We start from the raw sequence: 26,306 nt of genomic DNA on the forward strand, positions 1-26,306 counted from the left end.
TGGATACATTTCCCAGCCTCCCTGCGCCTTATATAGGAGACACATGAGTTGTGCTGTACATTGACTCTCAGAGATCCTCAGTAGGATTGTGCCCCAGGTGTCCACAGCAGTCACCTGCTCACTCATCCATCCCTCGTTCACTGACTCACATCTCCCTTCATCAAGCTCCTCGGATCTCCTTCCATTCATACCCTTGCCTTGGGGTCTCTTGCTGGGGAAAACCAACCTAAGACACCTTCCAGGAATGAATTTGGTGTCCGTTTCTTGCATCTATCCTTTTTTCCCTCTCTCTCCCTCCTTTCCTCCCTCCCTTGTGTATTTAATACCAGCTGTGTACATACACAGTGGTAGAAGTTAGGAGCTTCAGGTCAAGTGGTCTCTAGTGAGAGAAGCCGATGTTCTAGTCGATCCTGGGTTTAACCTCTATGAGTTCAGCTGTACACAAAATATGAAAAGAGAGAGACATGATGTTTACATGGCTAAGGTTGTTACTCCACTCAGCAAATGCAGACCCTGGCCAGCATGTGAGGTAGGTGGGGATGGGGAACCGGGCTTTTCTCAGTGCGCCTCTCATAGAGTGTCTTCTTGTGTTGAGGGTGATTCTGGCCTTTAAAGATTTAACATGGTTCTATTTTTCTTGCAGTGTTTTTTTTTAAATGCAAGCCAACCACTTTATGAGGTGCTTAACCAACGGCACAGTGATTTTTCCCAGCACTGGAGGGAAAGATATCTGTGATGGACTCATTGAGAAACTGTATGTGCATTTGTATCATGGGAACTTTTTAAGGGATTTTGAAAGATAATTTTTCCTCACATAATCAATCTTTGCTCCAGGCTCTGACTTTTCAACCTGATTCTCATAAGATACGTCTCTACTCTCACTGCAGTACAATGTGGCAAATGCTTTCAGAAGAGAATGTGCTCATGGGGCGTTGTAAGGTGCAGAGACAGACAGGACCAAGGCTGGTCAGATCAAGGAAGGTTTTTTTCAGAGCAGGTAATGTTTGAGCTGGGTCTTAACACCGAAGTGGATGTTTGCTTAATGTTTGGCGGAAGAATATAAACACAGCTCTTAAACATCTACCACAAAATGTCAGCTCTGTCTTCCCTAATCCCTATGTACAGATCTTGGCGGCTTTTGCTTTAGTCAGTAATATAGGCTATCTGTACTGTGTCTGCTTTTGGGAAGATTAGACTGAGATTCATGCTATCTGAGATGCTCGGACAAAACAAGTTAGTGGAATACCTGCCAGTTCATTTTGTCTTCAAAAGATGCTGTTAGGAAGGTCAACAGATGAGTCAGGTTTTTCTGAAAAGCAGAAGTGAGGTAGGGTTAGACATACACAAGCCTATCAGGAAAATGGGGAGGGTCTTGGAGGGTCCTGGAGAGATGCTGGGAGAGCCACAGACTGTAGGATGGGTGTGACCTTTGTGAAGGAGAGATGTGGGATGGAAGGAAGCTTCTCGACATGCCGTGCAGTTCTAAGGATGATTGGCAAAACTACTGACCCGGAGCTGAGGGCAGCTGCCTCTCCAGGAGAACCATGCCTTCCTCGCCTTAGTTCCCAGTCACTGCCTGGGAGCATCCTGTGGGAGGCGTGGTCTCCGTGAGAACCCGGTGATAGATCTCAGACCACAGCACCTGGATTTGTCAGTCATGTGCCTCTCTGTTGTCAGGAATTTAAGAGGCTCATTTTCATGGCCACCACAATCCGTATTTCCCCAAATGTGGGACGCATACCACTAAGAGTACTTGAGATTATTTTAGGTAGTGCATTGAATTGTTTAGTCTTAAAATTATTCTCTCTAATTCTGGTTAGTGAAGGAGAAAGACTCAGTTTGATGCCATCATTTTGTAATTCCCCCTTTAACCACAGGCAAGCCTCAGGCTTATAAACTTGAGCAGGTTACACTATCCAGAAAAAACTGAATAATTTTATTCATTGTTCTGTTTTCATGTGTGTTTATTGTTACTGGGTTTTTGATTTATTTCTATCGATGGCTAATGAAACTCGTGTTCAATTTACATTATGCAAATCCATTTTTTTCTTTTAAAATAATTCTAAGTAAGTCAATGGGAATCAATTTAAAGAAAATATTAAGTAAAGTAGAGAATAGATGGCAGTGAGGAAAAACTCATGAAAATGTTTTGCAAAGATGAGTTTGCATAACCCTGCCTTAGGTCATCTGAAAGTAGCTTGGTTGGTCCATGTTGTCTCAGCTTTTCATAAAAAATGCCTTCACTGCCACACCATTTTAAGTTACACCTTTTCCTTCTCGACGGGGTCACCGAAAGGACTCTCCAGTTTTACAGTGTTTCGGTGATTTTGTGGCGGGAGATGTTGTTCACTCTGCTACTCATCCTTTAAACAAATCCCCAGAGGACAAATCCAGCTTGAATTTAGTTCTAGGGGGATAAAAAGTATTGTCTCTGAAGGAAGGTGTATACTTTTTCCTGTCAGAAAAAGACAAGTAGACCTGTCATGATGCTTCCCTTACCTTCCAGAATCCTTAGGGCTGAATTTACTGCTTTTATGTTCTCATCTGTTCCAATCTGGCACCTGAAAGCACACTCTCTTCCTAGTTCCTTCAGAGGACTCTGTTATTTAAAAAGATCTTTGAAAATCTCTGATATCCCTGAATTCTGCAGCTCTCCTAGGATATCCACATAGACTCGTACAGTCTGCTTTTATCAGCCAGGATAGGCTAGGTTGTGCTGCAATAATAAACCTCCCCCAAATTTTAGGGGCTTATAAACAACAAAGGTTGATTTCTTGCTCATATTCTATGTCTGTTTCAAGGTAGCTGGGGGTGGGGTGGGGCTCTTCTTACTGTGAGAGCCTGGCTGACAGAGGCTTCACATGTCGTGCATGGTTTTGGTTGCCATGGCAGAGGAGTTCAAGAACATGACTGTTTGTTCATTTTCTTCATAAGGTATCACCATTGAAATGACATATTCCACAGCTGTTCATTTTCCATTGGCTAAAGCCAATCTTAGGGCCATGCTGCACTTGAAGGATGCAGGGGCATGCAGTTACACCATTTTCCTGGGAAGAGAGGCACTGAAACGTTGGTGAATAGCCTTAAATATTACCACACTACCGCACTTCATAATGTAGGTATACTACCACCTTCTTGATATATCTAAGGCTTCCTGAGTCAGCCTTTGCTCTGGTCTGTCTGACACAGCATTTTTTAGCCATTATGCTTCCTGCCTGTGATTGTCATCTAATCTTTCTGGCGTCATTTTAACTCACACGGGACAACTCCCTCCAACCCCCCCGCCACTGACTCCCCGCAGTGCACCCTGAAAACAGTGCTTTTGTTTGTTAGCAGGATTTTGTTGCTGGTTTGGTGTGCAGTGAAGGGAAATTACAAGCTAGCAGAGAAAACCTCAAATTGTTCAGATTATCTTCCAGGTAACTTATTATTTTATTGACTGACTTGTTTCCCTGGTGCCTAGAACAGAGCATGGCAGCAGACTAAAGACTCAGTAGTGACTGTAAGCATTTCAATACATGTCGTCATAGATTCTAGACATTTTTAGTCCTTTAGTGTCATGTGGAATTTCATGGAGCCTGACATCCTTTGAACGCCTACTATGTTTCTCAGGATCTTCTTCCATTCTCCTTCCTTTCATATCATATTTTTCCTTTTCTCTGCTAGACTCCTTAACTCACAGTCTCTAGGACTGCCAGCAAAGGGCCATCATTTTCCTTTCTTATATGAAAGTATTTAGCCTTTCCTTTGTTTGACTCTCACTTTCATTCTATGACCTAAAAGTTCTCAGTTTCTTGTTCATAAGACCTTATCAAGGAAGTTTCTTAGAGTAAAAAAGGAGGGTCTTCCTTAGGATGAGTAATAAGGCAAGATACCTTGAAAGTCAAGGAGACTGCAGTCAGTGCTCACTTTCAATAATACTTGTTGTCTTTCTGTTCAAGTATGTTTGCATTTGAATCCTGTGTCGAGATATTTTTTCAGAACATGTGCAAGTATCAATAAAGTTTACTCTTTTTTATTGTTCAGTGATACTTCAATTATCCATCCATCCATCAGTTGATGTGCATTTATTTGGGTTTTCTTTTTATCTTTTTTTGCTATTATAAATAAGAAAGCTATATATTTTCATTTTTCCTTGGAGTGGAATTATTATATTGTATGATGAGTGTATGTATTTTTAACTTTTAGAGAAACAGGATCTGTTTTGCAAAGTGACTATCATTTTACATTTGTACCAGCACTATCTGAGGGCTCCAGGTATTCTACATTCTCCCCAACTCTTGGTTTTATTAATCATTTTTATTTTAGTGATTTTGGTAGATTTAAAGGGGTACCTCAATGTGATTTTAATTTGTATTTCTTTTTTTCTTTTTAGGGCCGCACCTGTGGCTTATGGAAGTTCCCAGGCTAGGGATCGAATTGGAGGTGTAGCTGCCGGCCTACACCACAGCTCATGGCAACACCAGGTCCTTAACCCACTGAGCGATGCCAGGGATCGAAACTGTGACCACATGGATACTAGTCAGATTCGTTTCTGCTGAGCCATGACAGGAACTCCTAATTTGTTTTTCTTAATGACTGATAATGTTACATATTTTTTCATGTATTTGTTGGTCATTTGCACATGTGTGTGTTTTATGAAGGTTCTGCTCAAGTAGTTCACCTTTTTTAAAAATGATCTGTTTATCTTATTGGGATATTGTTTACATGTTCTGGATACGAGACTTTTGCAAGATGTATATTTTGCAAGTGTTTTTCTATGATACTTTGTTATTTTCTTTCTTTTATATTCTTGGAGTTTAACTTTCTCTTCTTTTACTAATTTCTTAAGGCGAAAGTTTAGATCATCGATTTTAGATCTTTTTTGATGTCAGCATGTATGGATATAAATTTCCCTCTAATTCCTGTTTTAGCAGTATGCCACAAATTTTTAATATGTTGTGATTTCATTATTGATTTCTAGGTGAATTTTGTTATGGTCAGAGGACATATTTGTGTGAGTTTAGTTCTTTTACATTTACTGGGACTTTAAAAAAATACTTATTTTTTGAGTGTAGGTTTACAGAAAAATTACGATAGTACAGAGTTCTCATATACTGTATAATCCGGTTTCCCCTATTATTAACATTGTATATTAGAATGACATAATAATTATAATTAATGAATAAATAGTAATACATTGTTATTAACTAAAATCTATAGTTCATAAAAAAATGCCCTTAGTTTTTTAATCTATTCTTTTTCTGTCCCAAGAGCCTATCCAAGATACCACATTACGTCTAGTCCCCACGTCTCCTAGGCTTCTCTTGGCTGTGTTAGTTTCTCAGACTTTCCTTATTTTTAATGGCCTTGAACATTTTGAGAGGTATTGGCCAAGTGTTTTTTAGAATGTGTCTTTATTTGAATTTGTTATGTATTTTCCTCCTGATAAACCTGGGATTATGTGTTATTGGTAGAAAGAGGACTGTTATAAAGTGTAATTTTCCCATTATGTTAACGGTATTACGATGTCCACATGATTTATGACTTGATGTTTACCTTGATTACCTAGCTGAGGTAGTGTTTGTCAGGTTTCCTCATTGAAAATGACTCTTGTTCTCCTATTCCACATGGCACTCTTTGGAAATAAGTCATTATGTACAGACCACACGTAAGGAGTGTGGGAGTTGGTTTTGCTGGATACAGAATTCTTGGTTAAGTGATTTTTTTTTTTCCCTTTCAGCATTGTGGATATGCCATTCCAGTATCTTCTGGCTTCCATTATTTCCTATAGGAAATTAGTAGTCCATCTCAACTCTGTTCCCCTGTATACAACATGTTTTTCTTTTGCTGCTTTCAAGATTTTCTTGTAGTTTTTGGTGAGTTATTTTTGTTAAGTAGAAGAAATGTTTAATTTCTTCCAGAATCTTAAGTTCTTGTCTCACTAGTGGTAAGCAGTGATGATGATGATAGTGAAAATGGTATCGACACCAGGTCACATTTAGAACTATCATTAAGATATAACAGTCACTAAATGATGTTGTGATTACATTCGGTCACTAATTAATGTAGTTGAGTTCTTTAGCCTATCTAGCAGAAAAATAGGTGAAATTGCTACTGGCAGTTTCTGGTTTCCTGAACCTCCAGGATCCGTACTTTCTTCTTCCACTTCCCGAGTAATTCTGTTGGCATTTTGCAGAAGCTTGCTTGAACTTTCATTTCAGTGTCTGATTTTGGAGCTCTTACAAGCTCTTATAACCTTGACATCTCTAGAAGTGATCATCATTATGTAAAAGCTGTTCTGTGGCGAAAAAAGACTTTCTTATATTGATGAAGCAGTTCTGAGAATAATTTGGTTGCTAATTCAAACTCACTGTTGTGATTTTCTTGTGTTGATTGGATCCTTTCATCCCTAGAGATATCATGATCAACATTCCATCTTTATGGGGATATAATTGGATAGCAAGACAGTTCTATTAGTTTTCAATTTTTGATGGTAGTTAAGGTATAAAAAATAATTCATATTGATTGAACACCTACCATCTGTCAGGTGTCATGGTAGACACTTAACATACTTTATTTCTTTTTTAATCCTTATTACAACCCTTTAAGGTAAGTATTAATATACCCAGGTTACCCTTGATACTATTCTCAGGGAACTTAAATATTTTCTTTCCCTATGCAAATCACTCTGAGCCTCTTAGTTAAGGGTATATTTGGCAATGCAGAGGGTTATGTTACGATCTGAAGCCTAATAATAATTTGTATTACTCTTCTGATCACAGTGTTATTCAGTATGGCCACATGACCTAATTTGATCACATGAAAGTCAGATCCAGAGCTTTTGTTCCAATTATTGAAGGAAGAGAAATTTTATTTTCCTGCTGGATTTGAACATGGGGGAATACAGCCACATGGCTGCTGCTAGTCATTTTGCGGCCACACAAAGCTGGACCCAAAGAAGAAGAAAATCTAGCTGAGAGAGCACAGGGAAGTAAAAAGAGTAAGGTCTGAGTGAAATTGTTTAACTCCTGGGTTAACCCATACTTGAAGCCAGGTATATCTCTACTTTTTAGTTACATGAGCCAACACATTTTTTTCTTTCGTTTAAAAAAGTATAAGTAGAGTTTTTTTCCTCTTGCAAATGAAATAACTCTGACTGATAGCACCTTTTTTCTCCTTCCTTCACTGAGCACATATCTGCAAAGCCTTCTTTAAAAAAAGACTTAGGCTGAGATAAAAACAATATTCTTCCATGTTTTGATCCTGCAGTTTGAGGACTAAGTGTCCTTGGATCAGTCCTGTCCTTTTTCTAGGCTTTGTGTTTCTCTTTTATGTAATTTATTTCTCTATAATGGATTAAGCTATATGTCTAATGATCCCTCTTGGTCTGAAATTGTCTGGATCTAGGAAATACTTATTTCAATCCAGAATGTTAGTGACTCTAAGATTTAATAGAGATTAAGACCTTAAGTTTTGAAATCAAACACACATACGTTTGAAACTTGGTTCTGCCACTTATATAACTCAAAGTAGTTATATAACCTGTTTAATATTCTTAATTATAAAGGGGGATATTATACATAGGATGGTTGCAAGGATTAAACAAGGTATAAGTAATCATATAAAGTAAGGACTCAATAAATGATAAATACTATTATTTGTTACTCCTTTCCAGTGGCTTCCTTATCTTAAAATAGCATTTCTTAAGATGTATTTAGTGGAAAACAGTTCTGCAAATGCTCTCACAAAAGGGTTTTGTAGTTAGATAAGCTTGGGAAATGCTTTTGCTCTGCCTTTCTCTATTTTCAAGGCACATTAGCACATTAAAAGCTCTAAAAATTCTTCAGTAAATAAATCTGCTTAAATTTGTTGATCCAGCATCCCAAACATATTTGACTGCACAACACTTTTTCCTTTCACAGGTGCATACCTATTAACATATATTAACAAGAAAAGAGTTGAAATCTCTCTGGTGTGATTCGGGCGTCCATCAATGGGTAGAAACGGTGGAAAAAACTTTTTGAGATTCCAGGCATTCCTCATTATGAATTATTTTTAATTCCTCACTAGAAAATTTAGCTTTATACAAAAACTTTAGCCTACATCAGAGGTCAGCAAACTGAGGCTGGAGCCCACTACCTGTTTTTTATAAATAAAACTTTATTAGAGCATAACGATGTTCATTCATTTTCCATTATCTGTGGCTTCTTCAGTGTTACAGAATAGAGCTGAGTTGTTGTGACAGAGATTGAATGGCCTGCAAAGCCTAAAATATTTATTATCTGGTCCTTAAAAAAATTTATGTTAGCTCTGGCTTGATGACAAGATTACATCTATAAGAACTGATTAGATTTTTAATCTGTCTTAATAAATTCTTGTTCCCAGTTTGTAAGGTGAGATGCTGTATCTTTATATAAAGATTACTAACTGTAGAAAAGATACCAGAAGAACCTAATAACTGTTTTACTCAAAAGGAGAAGATGAAGAGGAGAATGTCCTGAAAAGAAAGGGATTTATAGCTCACAGGAACTTTATTGCCCTTAAGTTATCCTGGCCCTTAATTCTGAACACAGAGTAGTTCTCAGAAGAATTGCATAAAATTTTCCCATGTTCTTTTCATGTAACATTTAGTTATACTTTAAAATAAATATCATTGAGATATTACTATATCTTTTATCATGTTTAATAAGTTGCACTGTAATTCCTGTTGAATTACTTTTAGGGTAGCATTGCCACTGAGGAGGATAAACAAAGTTTCTTTACTGAAATAGTTAAGAACGGGCCTACTTTAGGTTCTGTGCATGTGGATTCATGGCTGGTACCAGCTCAGTGGCCATCAGGAAGATGAATGGAGCTTCTGAGAAGAGGCAGCCACCTTCCTGATTTGTATCATATCATGAGCAGCTCATATAAATATTTAGCTAAGATTTCCCTTTCCCCATTTTTAGAGGACAGAAAGAAACTGCCTTATCATGCAAACTAGGAATCCTTGGTCTCACAGGAGATTTACTTTGTGGTTGCAGAAATTAATTTTGGGCTCTGAGTTAAGAGTCTTTGTTCATCCATTTATTCAACAATTTATTTGGAAACTGATTCCATACCATGTGTGGAATATGTAGAAGGTGAGCAAATTAGATAACATCCTTGCCCTTGTGGAGATCAAAAGTTTAATGGGAGAGACAACATCAAAAAAGTGCTGAGATAGCTATGTAACTGTCACCTGTGATGTATGCTCTGCAGTGGTAGTTAACAGGAGGGATTATTACCTAGATAGGATGGTTCAGGATGTCCTGTCTGAGCATTTTACCTGAACCTTGAAGAATGTCATGGGACTAGGTCTACCTGGAAAACAAAAAGACATTGCAGGTAGTGAGAACAGCATAAGGGAAGGCATCCTTAAAATAAATATGGTGGTTATGTTTCAGAAAAAGATTGCAGTTCCTGGATTCTGATTTTTTTTTTTTTTTTTGGTCTTTTTGCCTTTTCGAGGGCTGCACCCGCGGTATATGGAGGTTCCAGGCGAGGGGTCTAATTGGAGCCGTAGCCGCCGGCCTACACCAGAGCCACAGCAACGCAGGGATCCGAGCCACACCTGTGACCTACACCATACCTCATGGCAATGCCAGATCCTTAACCCATTGAGTGAGGCCAGGGATTGAACCCACAACCTCATGGTTCATAGTCAGATTCGTTAACCACTGAGCCATGAGGGGAACTCCTAGATTCTGATCTTGACGTATTCTTGCATTAATTTATTTTCAAGTAACTTCATTGTTCTTGGCTTCAACCTTCCCATCTACTAAGCAGCAATAACAACTCTAATATGAGTGCTTTATAGAAAACCATGGGAGATCTTGCTAATATTTTGATGAGAATTAATGAGAAGAGATAGCTTCTATGTTAATATAATCTCATTTGTTAAAATCTTGGATAATGATGCCAGGATGAATCTCAGTGGTCACTCAAGCATCCTTATATTTGTATAAGGGGTAGGATGTGTCAGAATATGAATAGGATTAGAATTTCATTCCATATTTTCTGTAATTTGAGTCAGATATGCCAATTCTGAGATCATATTACTTCCTTCTAAATGGCTGACTTGAAGAAAAATTCCCAGTGATATTTTGTGTAATTTATTTTGAGTTTAAAAATGAAAATAGTGTAAAGTAAGATAAAATTCTTTATTAAGCAATTTACCCCAAACTGTACTAATTAAGTCTCTATGGATAAAAATACTCATAGTTATGTTTTATCAAAGTCACGTATGGGGCAAATACTTGTGTTCATGCACTAATAAACCTGAGTTATTAAATAAAATCTGTGTTGTATTCTTCCAAGACTCTATCCATTAATAAATGTTTAATTAAAATGTAAAGATGGAATATTGTTTAAAAAAGAAATACATCCCCAGTATTTCCAGTGGAATCCAGCTCAGTGAAATGCAAATTTTATAAATTCCAATCCATCAAATAGAAATTTTACTATAAAAGGTTTTCATGGAAATAATAGCTGTCAACTATCAATTAATGCACACGGTCCCATTTTCCTTAAGTACGGTATTGAACTTTAATGAAAGGTTACTTATTCTATCAAATTGCTTTATATTTCCTAAGATTAAACTTAACCAAAAATTAACATCAGTATTCCATGAAGAGAGCATGCAAACAAAATTCACCTAAATGACAGGGGAACCTAAATGTTTTTGTTGCACACCAAGAAATATGCTTCCCGTACACATTTTAAAAAATGCAAAGAATTCATCTTTTTTTAAACCAATTCTAACAGAAAATTTAACCCATCCTCGACTATGTATCTCTCCTGTATTTCTTTGCCTCCTTACTTTGAGCCATGTAAGACCTAGAAGCATTGCTTTTGTGTATGTCAGTAGGGTAAAAGTTTGACTTCGAAATGGCCAGGTAGCGTGGGATGTGGTAGCAAGACAAGGGGCTTGAACCAACACACGTGTGTTCAAATTCCAGCTCTGTCATTCACAGGTTGTGTAATCCTGATCTAGCTGTTTAGTTCTCCCAAGCTTAAAATTCTTCATTCATAAAGTGAGAACAATAGACTTACTTATCTTTGAAGATTGCTCAGAAGAGTCAGGAATAAATGTACAGACACAGTTTGGAACACAGGAGTAGTCTAATAAATGGCAGTGGTACTTCTTATTACAGTCCCAGCACAAGGTTAGGTAAGAATGTCAATATCCTAATACAGAAAGCCACTGTCCACCCAAATTAAAGGTGGCCATAGACAGGGAGGTCTTCTTAATGGCTATTGGCAGTTTTGCAAAATGACCGTTAATCAAATCTCCAGAAGCAGCAACATGCTTGTGCTATAATGAAGAGTAATTGATAACAGTGTGGAGCTCTATGGCCTTTGAAAACTCCCTAAACACCAGGTGAAAATTTTCTTCCAAAAACCATGTGTGTATCAGTGTGGAATGGCATTGGGTGATGCTAACTAAATAATAAAGTGGAATTGAGAGATCTGGGTTCTTGTCCCAGCTCTGATGATAAATGAATGCCTGTCCTTGGATAATCCTTCTCCCTTTCCAGACATTAGTTTCCTCACCTGTCAGATGAGCAGTGGGTAGATGTAAGTGGGAAGGTATAAATATCAGGAAGCGGGGGGTGCCTCTGGCCAAAGTGTGTGTGTGTCTCCCACAGGGACAGCCCCCACTCAGCTCCAGCTGACTGTTGCCTTGTGGGAACCTGGACCAGGTATTTGCTAGATCTGCAAGAAAAGTCAGAAATTCAGATTTGGCAAATGATGATTTAAAAACCCTGTGCTAGTCAAAGAAAACACATCTACAGGAGGCTTTCATGCTTGTAGGCTGCCCATTTGTAATTCTGGGTTGGATATTTTTCTGAAAGCTCTGTCCAGATCTGCAGATTTCTCATTTTAGGTAAGTCTCTTTTTTGTTGGATTCTCTACACTATAATCCTGAAAAAATGATTTACAGAACCCAAATAGATTTTGGCATGCACTAAGCTTAAATTGACTGCTTTCTATCATGAATTAATATTAACCAGAGCTTGTCAGATACTAAATGTTTGTTTTAGAAATACACACAGCCTCGGCTTTCATCTGGGTTAAGCTCTAATCTTTGGCCTGTCAGTTCCAGGATATAGCACTGGATAAATCATGCACTCTTGAACAGATAGATGCCAGGGTGGTTGTATACAAATGGAACAGTGTGTCAATGAACACCCGAGTTTGGGTTACATCTACTATAAACATCGACATTCTTTTGCAGTGAGCCCATTTGCTGCTTAAGCACTTACAGCTTTGGAAGGTTTGATGCTTCTGTGCTCAATCAGGTTCTAATGATTTCAGATGTTTGCAATTAATGAACCATTAGATTAATTGGTGGAGTACCATTAGAAGGGTTTCAGCATTGGGTCAGAACCACAGACAAGCTATTACCCGGCAATCACTGGAGGCAAAATGATGAGAAGTTGAATTAATGATTTTATTTACTACTCTGTATCCTTCCCACCATACATACTTTTCTTCTTGGTAAAAAATTAGCACTGACCAGCATCTAAGTTCGGCAAACACAGGAAGGGAGGAGAGGGCTGAAAAAGAAAAAGAGAGAAAAATGATTGTTTCTTATTCCTCCAGTTAAGACCTGATCTTCTGAAGACTGAGATTTTTCACTGGAATCAAAAATTGACACCGTTTCTCAGTGTTTGTCTGAATCTCTCACTCTCTCTGAGCTTTCTTCCTAAGCTCCTATGTTTTATTAATTATGTAACACATTGGCCATCTTAGAAAAATGATTAATGGGACTTCAGAAACATGGGAATAAATAAGCCAAGCTTCAATATATGATTATGTAGGCTTGATATAAACCCCAGGGTAGCCATCTTTTAAGAAGTGCGCCTAAGGAGTTGAACACAGCCCGACGCTACAGTACTTAAAGACTGGCAGCACCATGAGTTATCACCCGGCTGAGGATGGCGCTTTAGATGAATTTGTAATTTGAAAAGCTAAATTAACCCTGAAATATATTATTTGTCTGTTTCCCACTCAGGAAAGAGATCTCCACGTTAACAGATTCTTAACTGGCTGGTGTGAAGAGTCATTCCAAGGTAAGCTAAGCTCAGATATTTGCTAAATTGATTATGGCTGTTGTTTTTCATAGTCAAGAAAGTCAGTTTTTGGAAAAGGACATCGCCACCACAAAATCATATTTTCAAAGAAAATGCTGGTGCTTTCTTCATAGTTGGCATGGTCATCTGATATTTTGTTATGGTTTATCTGTTTGTTCATTTTGGGTCTCCCCATCAGAATATAAGCTCCCTGAGGTCATGGTCTTGTTTATTTAGTTCGAGGCTCTATCTTCACTGACTCCAAGAATGCTGACACATGACAGGTACTCGATAAATATTTTTTTGAGTGAATGTAGACATAATATTTGTTTTCAAGAGAAAACGACTTTGGAATTTGTGTAGTCCTGGAAGAATGTTGATTGGCCCAGGCAGTCATCTTACTGTTCTGTGGGCAGGCTCAATTTATCTGCTTATTCAAACAATCTTTATTGAGGACCTACTATGTTCTAGACCCTGTTCTAAACACAGTAGATACAGCAGTTCACAGTGCACAGCACCTGCTCCTCATGGACCTTACCTTCTCATGGGGAGAACAGAAATCAAACACATAATTAACACAAGGGATAAATGTAAAGTCAGGTAATCATTTTGAAGCAAAAAATATAGGGGACATGAGAACATGCTGAAATGGAAGACTAGTCTAGTTTGGAGAGACCAGGAAATCTTCGCGAGGTAAGTAACATTTAACTAGAGACTTTAAGGATAAATAGGAGTTGGAGAGAATTCAGAGCAGAGGAAAGCAGGAGGAAAGGTTGTGAGGTGGGAGCAGCTTCATGTTTGAAATGCAGCAAGAAAACCAGTGTGGCAGGAGAGGGCAGAATGTGCGATTGGAAAGCAAGCAAGCTTTGGTGGAATGACTGGGTCTGTGAAAGCCATACTGAAGAATTCTGCTTTTATTCTGAAAGCCCTAAGATGTCATCAAAGTATTCTAAGTAAGGTGGTAAAGTGATCAAGTTGTAACTTTAAAATTTTTATTCAAATAAATTAGAAATAAAATTATTTTTAAATGGTGAGAGGAGTTCATTTTTAGTTTTCCTTGGGTTCTCTTACAAGAAGGAGATAACAGATACTCTTAAAGTCAATGAAGAGCTAATGGTTGGGGGCAAAAAGGCCTTACCTCCAATTAACCATGTGTTATCTCAGTCCTAGCCCATACGCATCTTCATCGTAGCCTGCTTCTGAAAGTGTCACAAACTTCAGAGATTTAATGAGATCTTTTGGTTTCATTTTGAATTAAATAAGAAATGGCTAGTAATGAGAGCCTGCTGCATAGCACTGGAAACTGTATAGAGTCACTTATGATGGAGCATGATAATGTGAGAAAAAAGAATGTGTACATGTATGACTGGGTCACCTTGCTGTTCAGTAGAAAATTGACTGAACACCTTAAACCAGCTATAATGTAAAAAATAAAAATCATTAAAAAAGAGAAATTGGTAAGGTGCTAAGGTGCTAAGTGTTCAAAATGTTTTCTCCCTTTGCTAAATTTGCATAGATAGTTACTGTCAATTCATGCAATTATTTGATTAATTCTTCCTTCACTTCTACAACAAATATAAGCACTTCATATATGTTATGCCATAGTTGGCCCGGGCTAGAAATACACTTAAAATATTCTCTACGAGCCATGTAAATTGTGCTCAACAAATGTTTGATGGATAGCTGAGTGATACAGTGTTTCTGATCAGGAATAGACACATAAATAATATAACCTGGCCCTTGTTATAGGAGATACAAGAAAAAGATAGTGCTCTGGGAGAAAGCAATCTTAAACATGAGCATAAAAAGAATAGGAGGACATTGTAAATAAACTTCAATAAAACTTTAAAAGGAGAAGAAGGGAAAAAAAAAAAAAACTAGGAGGATATCAGGGAGGACTCCAATAAGGAGATAACATTTAATTTGTGCCTTGAAGAATCAATAGGAGTTCCCAAGCAAAGAGCTTAGTATAAACCATAGCCAACATGCTGAATCACCTGAATCTTAGCCATTTTGTGATTTAACCTCTTGTGTGCCACATTCTTAATTTTTGTCATGACCTTTTCCTTACTATACTTTTGTTTATTTTAGAATTTGTAATTTTTTTAGCCATAGTCTCTCTTTATTACTATTGTAGATTAAGGTTGGAATATGGGTTGAGGGAAGGTCCTTTGTATATGACGTTTGGTTGACTTAACAGTATTATATTAGTTTCAGGTATACAACATGGTGATTTGATATCTTTATAGATTATGTACTTTACAAAGTCATTGAATTCCTAACATATTCCCTGTGTTATATCTTTGTGACTTACATAATTAATAGTTTGTATCTTTTAATCCCCTTCATCTATTTTTCTCCACCTTTCTTATAATTTGTTCTTTATATATGTGAATCTATTTGTTTCATTATATTCATTTTTGAATATTTCACATATAACAGAAAAAGTACAGTGTTTGTCTTTCACTATCTAATATATTTCACTAGGTGTAGTAATAACCTCCATGCCCATCCTTGTCACAGTGGCAAGAATTCATCTTCTTTATGGCTGAGTAATATTCCATTGTGTATACATATTGCATCTTCCTTATCCATTCATCTGGATACTTACGTTGCTTCCCTATCTTGGCTATTGCAAATAATACTACTATGAACATTGGGGTACATATATCTTTTAGTATTAGTGTTTTCATCTTCTTTGGATAAATCCCTGGGGTGGGATGCTGGATCATAGGGTGGTTCTATTTTTAATTTTTTGATGAACCTCTGTATTATTTCCCATAGTGGCTGCACTAGTTTATATTCCCCCAAGAGTGTTAAGGGTTCCCTTCTCTCCACATCCTTGGCCAACACTTGTTATTTCCTGTCTTTTCAATGATAACCATTCTGATAGGTGTGAAGTGGTATCTCATTTTGGTTCCTGATGATTAGTGATGTTGAGCTTGTTTTATGTGCTTGTTGGTTACCTGCATGTCTTCTTCGGAAAAATGCCAATTCAGGTCCCCTACCCATTTTTAAATTTTTTTTTTTTTTTGATATTGAGTTGGATGAGTTCTTTATATATTTTGGACATTAGCTCTTTGTTGGACTCCCATTTGCAATTTTTTTTCTCCCACTCAGTAGCTTGCCTTTTTGTTTTGTTTCATTTTTGCTTTTGTTTCCCTTGCCTGAGGACACAGATTCAAAAGAGTATTACTAAGGCCTGATTTCAAACAGTGTACTGCCTATGTCTTTTTTATAGAAGTTTCATGGTTTCAGGTTTTACATTTTAAGTTTTTAACCGATTTTGAGTTTATTTTTGTACCTGGTGTGTGAAAATGGCCGTTTCATTCTTTTACATGTAGCTGTCTGTTTTCCCCAACAGCACTTATTAAAGATACTCTGTTTTCTCCATTGTCTATACTTGCCTTCTTTGTCATAGATTAATTGACCATTTGCATGTAGGTTTATTTCTGGGCTCTCTATTCTATTCCTTTCACCTGTATGTCTGTTTTTGGGCCAGTACCATACTGTTTTGATTACTATAGCATTGTATTATGGTTTGAAGTCAGGGAATCCTTCAGCTTTGTTATTATTATTATTATTATTTTTTGGAAAATGCTGAGCTGTTTGGGGTTTGTCGTGGTTTCATATAAATTTTAGAGTTATTTGTTTTCTGTGAAAAATGTCATGGATATTTTGATAGGGATTGCATTGAATCTGTAGTCTGCTTTGGCTAGTACAGACATTTTAACAGTATTAATTCTTCTAATCCATAAACACAGACTATCTTTCCATTTATTTGTGTCATTTTCAATATCTTTCATCAATCACTTAAAGGTTTCAGAGTATTGGTGTTTCACCTTGGTTAAATTTATTCATGGGTATTTTATTCTTTGTGATTCAATTACAAATGGGATTGTTTTCATTATTTTTTTGATCATTATTTATATATAGGAATGCAATTTATTTCTGTATATTAATTTTATGTCCTGCAACTTTACTGAATTCATTTATTAGTTCTGATAATTTTTTGGTAGAGTCCTTAGGGTTTTTTATGTATAATGTCATGTCATCTGCAAATGGTAACAATTTTACTTCTTCTCTTCCAATTTGGTTGCCTTTTATTCTTTATTCTTTTTCTTTTCTGATTGCTATGCCTAGGGCTTTTAATACTGTGTTGAATAAAAGTAGTGAGATTGGGCATCCTTGTCTTCTTCCTGATCTTAGGGGAACAAGCTTTTAGCCTTTCACCATCGAGTATGATGTTCACACTCTATATTAACTTCATTAAGAGTTTTTATCGTGAATAAATTTTGACTATTATTAATGCTTTTTCTGTATCTATTGAAATGATCAGGTGATTTTTATCCTTCATTTTGTTAGTGGAATGTGTCATATTGATTGATTTGCAGATATTGAATAAATCCCACTTGATTGTGGTGAGTGAGCCTTTCAACGTGGTTTTTTTTTTTCACACTCATTTTTAATGTATTGTTGAATTCAGTTTGCTAATATTTTGTTGAGGATTATACTCTTGTTTAATGTATTTATTTAAATAGACTTAAAAAATTTAGCTTTATCCTAAGTCATAAGAGCTATGAAAGCATGGTTCAATATGTTAGTTTTAGTTTTCCCTAATACATGTTTGAAGAAATAAACATGCTAAAGATTGCTTATTCAAAGTCTGTTTTCCCCCTTCCCTTTTTCTGACAGAACCCCAATGTGTTGAGTTACTCAGCCACCTTTCTTTCAGGCAGTAATGTGCTTCAAGGAAAGCTGACTACATTGACAGTTCAGGAAGGTAGAAACTAATTAGTATGGTTATCAGTTAATCAAAATCTCATTCCCCTCTCCAGTGATTGGTTCAGGGGCAGATATATGTCCCGTTCTGTCCAATGAGAGGTAAGAGAAGTCTGCAAGGGGATTTTGGATAAACATTTTCTTATTCTGAGGGAGACATCTGATAAAGATATTCCTGCATCTCTGGAGCTGCAGAAACTAATCTTGTGAATATGAAAGAAGCCAGCCTGCAGGTAAGGCTCACACATTAAGTGGCAGTGTTGACTCACGGAAAGGCGTTGACTGACTCTTGGAAGGAATCTTGGTACAGTGAGTCAGAGAACCACTCTCTTAACCATCTGAGAGTTGCTCTACTTCTGGACCTTTAATGTATAAGAGAACAGTAGGTACTAGATAACTAAATATTTCAGGCTTTATAGGCTAAGAGGCAACAATCAAGGATATTACATAGGTTTTTATGTAACAAAATACAAAACAAATTCCACCAGTTATTTCTTGATGAAATTCAAAATATAATAATAGAATATAATTTTTATAGTAGAGATTTACTAATAAAAATAATGGGATTTGTTTGTGTGTGTGTGTGCTATCACCAAATTGTTTGCAAAGAGTCATCCAAAAAAACCATTCTTGATTTGCAGACCATACAAAAATAGACAGTGGTTCAGTTTCGACTGGTGGGCTGTAGTTTGCCGACCCCTGTTTTAAGGCGACTTATTATTTAACAATTTTTATTGGTTGAAAATTATTCACAAATAATCTCTACTATTCGTAGCCAAGGGTATCCTAATTGACACACATTAAACATCAGAATAAAAGTTTCTCTATGAATCACTGCAGACCATCTTATATTCACCAAAGGGATGATTAACAAACTTTAGGAAATAATAGTTTAATTCATTAAGCATTTATTATGTGTCTTATATTGATGCTAAATATTTTATATGTATGAATGAATTTAATCCTTACAAAACCCATCAGGTAGGTACTATTATCGTTGCCATTTTGTGGATGAGGAAGTTATATTGCAAAGCATTTAAATAGTTCTCTGCTAAAGTGAGATGGTTAGTAATTCTCTGCTACTGGGATATTCACTATAGTCTTTTCATCCCTATATATGTGCAAATGAAGCATATACATAAACTGGTGTCTGATTCATACTTCCCAAACTAACTGGTACATTTCAGGGAAGTCAGATATGGAAACAGATGATGCAGCTTTAAAAAAAATTATCATTACATTTCTTTATGGTTAAAGAGCATCTGGAGCAATTTAAGAAGTTAGAAGGGGAATAAGATGTTTTACAACATAATGTGCCCCAGGATTGCCATACAAGTGGGAAATGTGTTCCTTGAATAATGGCTCTGTGCCTTCCTTTTTTGGTATGCTTTATCCAGATTTTGAGAACATTACTGTAGTGAGGTTAGTGCTTTATTTATTTAGTTTCGACGAATTTTCTTTAATTCTAGCATTCCGGGGAATAACGTAGCACTCCAAATAGTAATTCATACTAAAAATGGAGAAACTGTACCCTTCACGGGGTAGAGAACAAAGAATAAAAATGTGAATCATTAAAAAGCAAAAGAAAAAAACCCAAAAAACCAGGACTGTAAATAAACCCCTATAATTATGCATCACGAAGGGAAAGTCAACTCCAAATGGTTCAGTAACCTCATCACCAGGCTCACTAATAATCATTGCAATCTCAGTCTCTCCCTTAAGATAATGAGCAGCACACACTGAAAAAAAAGAGTGTAAACATGAGCAACAATTTCTCATCTAAATACAAAACAAAATGCAATGACTCACCTTAAGGTTTGCCGTTGAGCCTTAGTGCAGAGAATTTTAATTTACAATCTGTCCCTTCCTTTAAAAGGTCAACCAAGGGGGGAGATGTACAGAATTATGAAAGTTGCCTTTCTGGCTAGACAATACATTTCTCCCTGACCTCCCCCAGTGGTGGGCCCATCTGAAATGAACTCAGAGAATTAATGCTTCAATAATTAACCAAATATAAGGCAATAATTAGTAAACAATTTTGTCACCCTTAAAGCTGTACTGCTGCCATTAACATTTCTATAGTTCTCCAATTACATTATAAATCAAAAGTAATACAAAAAGACAATGCAATAATGAGAATGCAAAGCTGCATCAAAAATTCAGATGTCAGCTTCTCTGTCTCTGCCTCCTTTTGTTAATTTATTTTATTTTCTCGAGCAATGTAGCCACAAAAGCATCACCATAATAAATGCCCCTTTTACCTCAGAAAATGATTCTTATTAGTACAGCCAAAAAAATAACATAAGAGTACAGGGTTTATTATTTTTTCTTCTCCACATCGACCCTTTCTTCTCTTGAATTTGTTTTGAAAGACCAAAAAAAAAAAAAAAAGAAAAAAAAAACAAAAAACAAAACCTTCTGGACAGGGAAGAAAAAACTGAAGAAGCACTATGCAAAACAGATGTAAAACTGTCTCTATAATATTGCGTGCTACTATTGATACTTTATTTCTGTCTTTTTTTTTGCCTGTCAAGGCAATCAATAGAGTTCTCCCCCAGACATATCTTTATGGTTCCTCTCAATTATGGTTATTCAACATAAAATTGGATCATACCTACTAGAATGGAAAGAAAGATAAGTCAGATTTTTTTTTTTTAAGATGATATTTTATCTGTTGGAATGGGTTAAATTGCTGTGCTTTTGGAGCACATTCTATTTTCCTGCTCCTTCAAGAAGTCATTTTCGGCTCTGCTTCTGGGGTAATGTAGCCTACTTCATCGACAAAAGAGTAGCTCTCAGTTTTGTTGCATATACATGGGCTTCTGGATTGCTTATGTGTTTGTATATCATACACTTAATTCAAGGGCTCCTTTTGACTTTCTGCATTGGGTAGAGCAAACTCATTCAAATGGCCCATCCCTAGCTTCCTGAATGCTTATGCAAAGATGTCATTTAGGCATGGGTAAGCTCGGTCATGAAGATTTTAAAGTCTACTACAATTTTTCAAGAATATTTTCCACCCCAATCACATATACCCAAAATCACACATTTCCAAAAATGAAACCGCTCTTTCTCCTTGCTTGAGGCTCTGTCCTATATTGGAGCTTCAGGACTGTTTTCATTAAGTCCTCTGGTTCATTGGTTCATTCAGTAAGCACATATTGAATGCTTATGATATTCTTGGCACTGTTCTAGGAACTGGGGACACAGTGATGACCAAGATGGACCAGACACATGAAACTGGCATTTTTGAGAGTGTTTCTAGGACAGAAGCTCCCCAAAGCCTCTGCATGTGAAGGTATCAAAAGTCTAAAGGAACCCAGATTGGCAGTTCCTCATGGTATTTGAGGCTAGAAACTGCAGTTCTGTTAGATGTGAAAATACTGTTTTACCCTTTCTGGAACCCCATGGTCATCTCTGGGCTTATCTTTTTTGTGTTTGTCTGCTCTGGTGTCCATTCTTTGGGAGCGTGCTATAGCTGGGAAGGACAGCGACAGCCACAAGCAGGCTGCTCAGGCTCCCACTCTTATGCTCAGTGGAGACTGAGGGTAGCAGGAGGGCCACAGGGAAGGGGACCTGGCAGGCATCCTGGAAAGTGTCTGTCTACACCTAGGGTAACTGTTATCTGCAACTCTAAAAGAATTGTGCAGGCTCATGCTCACTTTTTGTCACAGTTTTTTAGCTTTTTATGTATGTTGTTGGAAAACAGCCATTCTAAGATTCTAGATCACTCGTTTCCAGGAAAGGAGAGACAGAAGAGCTGGCCTTCCTTCTCTCCTTCCCTCCTTTCCTTCTCTCCTCCCTCCTTCCTGCCCTTCTTTCCCACTAACCTTCCATCTTATTTTATTAAAGGCATCTCTAAAAAAGTTAAATTTCCTATATTGGAAAATTATGTTCACTGTAGGAAGTTTAGAAAATAGAAAAAAATATGAAGAAAATAAAAATCCTTAATATTCTCACTCCTCAGAGACAACTGCCATCAACATTCTATGTCCATGTTTGTGTGTGCAAATGAGACCTTATTTAAGATGTTTTCCCAAATAATATCTTATAAAGCTTCAACACTATTGATACATATTGATACATACCCATGGTGTGAGTTCACCCCAATCAAGTGTATAAAAGGTATAAAATGAAAATTTCCTCAGAAATTCCCACCCTTCAGAGATAATCATTGTTAACAGTTTGGTATTTCATGTCCTGATTTTAAAGATATGTATGTGTGAGTATATATTTTTATATGGGTATCAATACATGCCATTTCTTCATATCCTTTTGAACTTCAGCATAGTATTCTATTGAATGGATGTTTCAAAATTAAAATTCTTTCAGTGGACCTAGGGTGTTTTCATTTTTTAAAAAATTATAGATTATTTTTTGCATAGTTGTCCAAATATTTCCTTAAGATATACTGCTATATGTGATCTAAGAAGTGCCATTTCTTTCTTTTTTTTTTTCTTTTTATGGCTGCACTGCAGCATATGGAAGTTCCCAGGCTAGGGATTGAATCAGAACTGTAGCCACCGGTCTATGCCACAGCAATGACGAGCCAGGTCTGCAACCTACACCACAGCTCATGGCAATGCTGGATCCCAGACCCACTGAGCAAGGCCAGGGATCAAACCCGTATCCTCATGGATACCAGTTGGATTCATTTCCGCTGAGCCACAATGGGAATTCCAAGAGGTGCCATTTCTAACCAAATAGAAGGGAGACCAATTTGGGTAATAATCAAAGAGATAAACTAAATAAAATAAGCAAAAAAACAAAAATACCCACAATATTGGAAAGTTCTTATATGTGAATTAGAGTAAAAAATGTTAATGTTAGTACCTGAAGATGAGGCAAGCAAAAGGAAAGAAAACGCAGAACTTTTTAAAAAAGGGGCATCTGAAAATACAAGGGTGTAAAGCTGATGGCAGAGTAGCCTCTGTTTTCGCAAGGATTCTGAAACGTGTGAGGGAGGCGCAGAAGTCGAACCTTTCCAATAGGAATTCGTTGTCTTGTGTTCCTGCGTGCACACTGGCAGCAGGGTGGTTCTTGGGAGAAACCTGGCATTTGTGTGTTACTTCTACACTGGCACCCAGGACAGATCCCTCCTTGGAGGATCAGTGCGCTTAAAGAAGCAGATGGACTCTGTTTTGGGAAAACTCCAAATACATACATTCTCACTTAAATAAACCATACACATTTGGAAGGGGAGTGATTATGTTATAAATGGATTGTTCACTTTCAGGGTGTTTATACAGAAGCATTCTTTTAATTAAGCAAATTTTTAACATATGAAAGAGAATTTGATTTTGCAATCACTTGAGCAGAATCTGTTGCATATAGAGCTGCCTCTTGAATGACAGGGGTTTGAACTGCCTGGGGCCACTTACACAAGAGTTTTTTTTTCAGTAAATACTATCATGCACACCATTTGAGGTTGGTTGAATCTGTGGATGTGGAACTGCAGGTAGAGAGGGCTAACCATGGGATCTGAGTCTATGGATTTTGGTATCGGTGATGGGCTTTGTAACCAAAACCTTGCAGATACTGAAACACAACTGTATTTTCAAATTCACCACTTGGGTAATTGGTCACCAAATATTTTCTTTGTGACGAAGATGGAAGTTAAAATTTTATGTTTTTTTTTTTTTTTTTTTTTTTTTTGCCTTTTCTAGGGCTGCTTCTGCGGCATATGGAGGTTCCCAGGCTAGGGGTCTAATCGGAGCTGTAGCTGCCGGCCTACGCCAGAGCCACAGCAATGTGGGATCCGAGCCGTGTCTGTGACCTACACCATGGCTCAGATCTTTAACCCAATGAACAAGGCCAGGGATCAAACCTGCAACCTCCTGGTTCCTAGTCAGATTTGCCAACCACTGAACCACGACAGGAACTCCCAAAATTTTACGTTTTTTTTTTAAAAAAATTTCCATGTAATTTCTACCTATTGCCTGAATTACCTTAAAACAATTAAAAAAGTTATAATCAGAAATTGGTCCAAATCAGTTGTCTTTGTTCGATTTTGTGACTTTGTTTAAAAACTGAGTCAAGTCTAATTACAAGGGTCGAAAACATTGTTTCTTGTTCTTTCTCTGCCTCTCTCTTGTTCCTCCATGTACACCTGCATGAAATTATTCTGAGCACATTGAATCTATGTATTCTCTCTATTCATTATAGTAAGGCTTAGAAAAAAATATGTCAAAGAAATATTTAAAAAAAGAAAAGAAGGGAAAAGCAAAACCTTCTACTTATTGAGAAACCTCTTTTAGCCAGTGGAGCTCCAAACTAGTCTCGGGGCATCAATAGTTCCTGAACTGCAAAACTTACCTCCTGGTCTCATGAATTCTAAATATCTCTGAAGTCCAATATGGATCCCAAACACAGTGATAGGATTAGAAATAGCACTTTTAATAAACCATGCATAACAGAGTAGGACCTAAAATAACAGATTTCTCTTTGAAACCATGAAAGTGCACCATATTTGTCTGGAAATGTGTATGTGAAATTTAAACAATCCCTGAAGACATCCATTTATTTATTTATTTATTTTTGAGTTTGCTCTCAATTGAAATTCCACTCTCTCAAAGTTTGTGCTGCCAGCTCCCAACTTCACTCTCCCTCACTCCTGTTTCCCTCAATTTCCTTCCGTTTATGACCCTTTTCGCTTGTGCCCCTTGATTTATGGTCATTTGTATGATTGCTCTGCTTTGCTTTATGGCAGTTTATGTCATCCTGGTCTTGTCATAAATGACTACCATAAAGTGAGGTAAAATATCATAAAACATTAGTGAGTCCCTGATACTCAAGGTTCTTCGGAATAAGCCCTGACAGGTACCAACCATAGAAAAACACATTTGGCCATTTGAAGGGTGCACCATTTGTAAAGATAATAATAAAAAATTAATAATGGTCACTTAGGTTTATTGAACTTTCTGTGTCCCAATCACTCTACTAAACTCATTTCAAACATTAGCACATTCATTTGTCCTTCTGTGTTTGTAGGAGGTTGATTCTAAGACCCCTGTGGATACTAGAGTCCACAGATGGTCAAGTCCTTTACATAAAATGGCATTTTACAGTTGACCCTCTGAGGCCCTGGGTTCTGCATTCTGGGTTCTTCATCCAGGTGCAGATGGGCCTCTGGATGCAGTCCTGCCGCTACAGAGGACTAACTGTATAATTCTTGTTACTGCACTGTATGGTAGTAAGCATTATCACCTCTATTGTGCCAACTAGGAAACTGAGGCACAGGGAGATTCAGCACAGCCAGTGAGTGGTGGAACTTGGAAAAAATCCATACTTTTACTCCCAAGCCCATGCTCTTTATTTGGGCGGGGGATGGGGGGAGAGACCGCGCTGGTGGTGGTGGGGGGAATGCGAAAGTTCCCCGGTCAGATATTAAACTGAAGCCAGAGCAGGGACAGTGCTGAATCCTTAACAGGCCATCAGGGAACTGTAGAGCCCATGCTTTTAACCAGTATGTGTTCAGGTGCTATAGCTACCCTGGATGTAGATTAGGGGTTGAGTTGATTGAAGTGTGGTGTCTAGCATTTGGTAGCTAGTTTCTACTCTCTATAAACCCCTTCTACCTTCAGGCTTCTCACATGCTCCTCCCCATCTCAGCTCACAAGCTCATGGATGAAGCCCTGCTGTACTACATGTATTTTCTGACCTTGCTACATGTTCTAGTCCCCACATATTTGTAGCACCATTTCCTTTCCAGTTCACCCAGCTCACTCTTGAACTTGTCCTTCAATGTCTCAGCTTTGCCAGCACGTCTTAAGCCAGAACCCTAAAAAAGTCCCTTTGATTCCTCCTCTTCCCAGCTTGTAAGTCCTGGAAGGTGCATCGACAGGCTGGGTACTACAGGCTGGGTGCTGCAAGCTGCTGTCATCTCTCTCCTGAACTGGTGGAGAACTTATTTCTACAAACACTCCCAGTGCCCCCTCCTCTGTGCTCCACGTGGAAACAGAAGCTTTGGTAAAAAACAAGCCATGATGTGGAGCTGTTAGCCCCGCTTATCACTGTCATTGGCTTCCTTTTGTACTCTACATGCCTCTCTCATGACCTTGTCTCATGCCTGTCCCTGCCTCACTGGCCTCCCTCTGAACCAGGCGAATTCTCTCCCAACTTAGAAACTTGACACAGCTTTCTGCTCTGCGTTGAATTTGCAGCCCCTAACCCTTTCCTACTTTTGCCTTTATGTGGTAAATCTGTTCTTCATGGTTCCTCCTCACATTCCTCTTCAATTCTCTGCCACTGAAACTGTTTCCCTCATAGCGCTGATCATATTGTTTCATGGTTTGTTTACTTATTGATGATCTGTTTCCTCATCTAGATTGTAAGTTCCATGAGGACAGGCCCACAGCAGTGTTCCTAGTGTTTGGCCCAGGGTCTAAAACAACAGCGTAAGAGATATTTGTTAGGTGGATATATAGTCTTATGGGTATATATCTT

General features: G+C 37.5%; 1 protein-coding gene across 24 annotated transcripts in view; it reads left to right on the forward strand.

The window, feature by feature from the left end:
• TSHZ2 (teashirt zinc finger homeobox 2) overlaps positions 1-26,306 on the forward strand; it is a 1,034,366-nt gene that overhangs the window by 189,823 nt on the left and 818,237 nt on the right. For all 24 annotated transcript variants that reach the window (XM_085002582.1, XM_085002585.1, XM_085002599.1 and 21 more), the window contains one exon: positions 13,022-13,079. The gene's annotated coding sequence lies outside the window, so the exon portion shown is untranslated. The remainder of the gene's footprint in view (positions 1-13,021; positions 13,080-26,306) is intronic.

The sequence above is a fragment of the Sus scrofa genome, chromosome 17, assembly GCF_054392235.1.
Source record: "Sus scrofa isolate SSC_HxYL_T2T_F1_AM1 chromosome 17, Sscrofa_HxYL_maternal_Yorkshire_Landrace_v2.0, whole genome shotgun sequence".
Lineage (NCBI taxonomy): Eukaryota > Metazoa > Chordata > Mammalia > Artiodactyla > Suidae > Sus > Sus scrofa.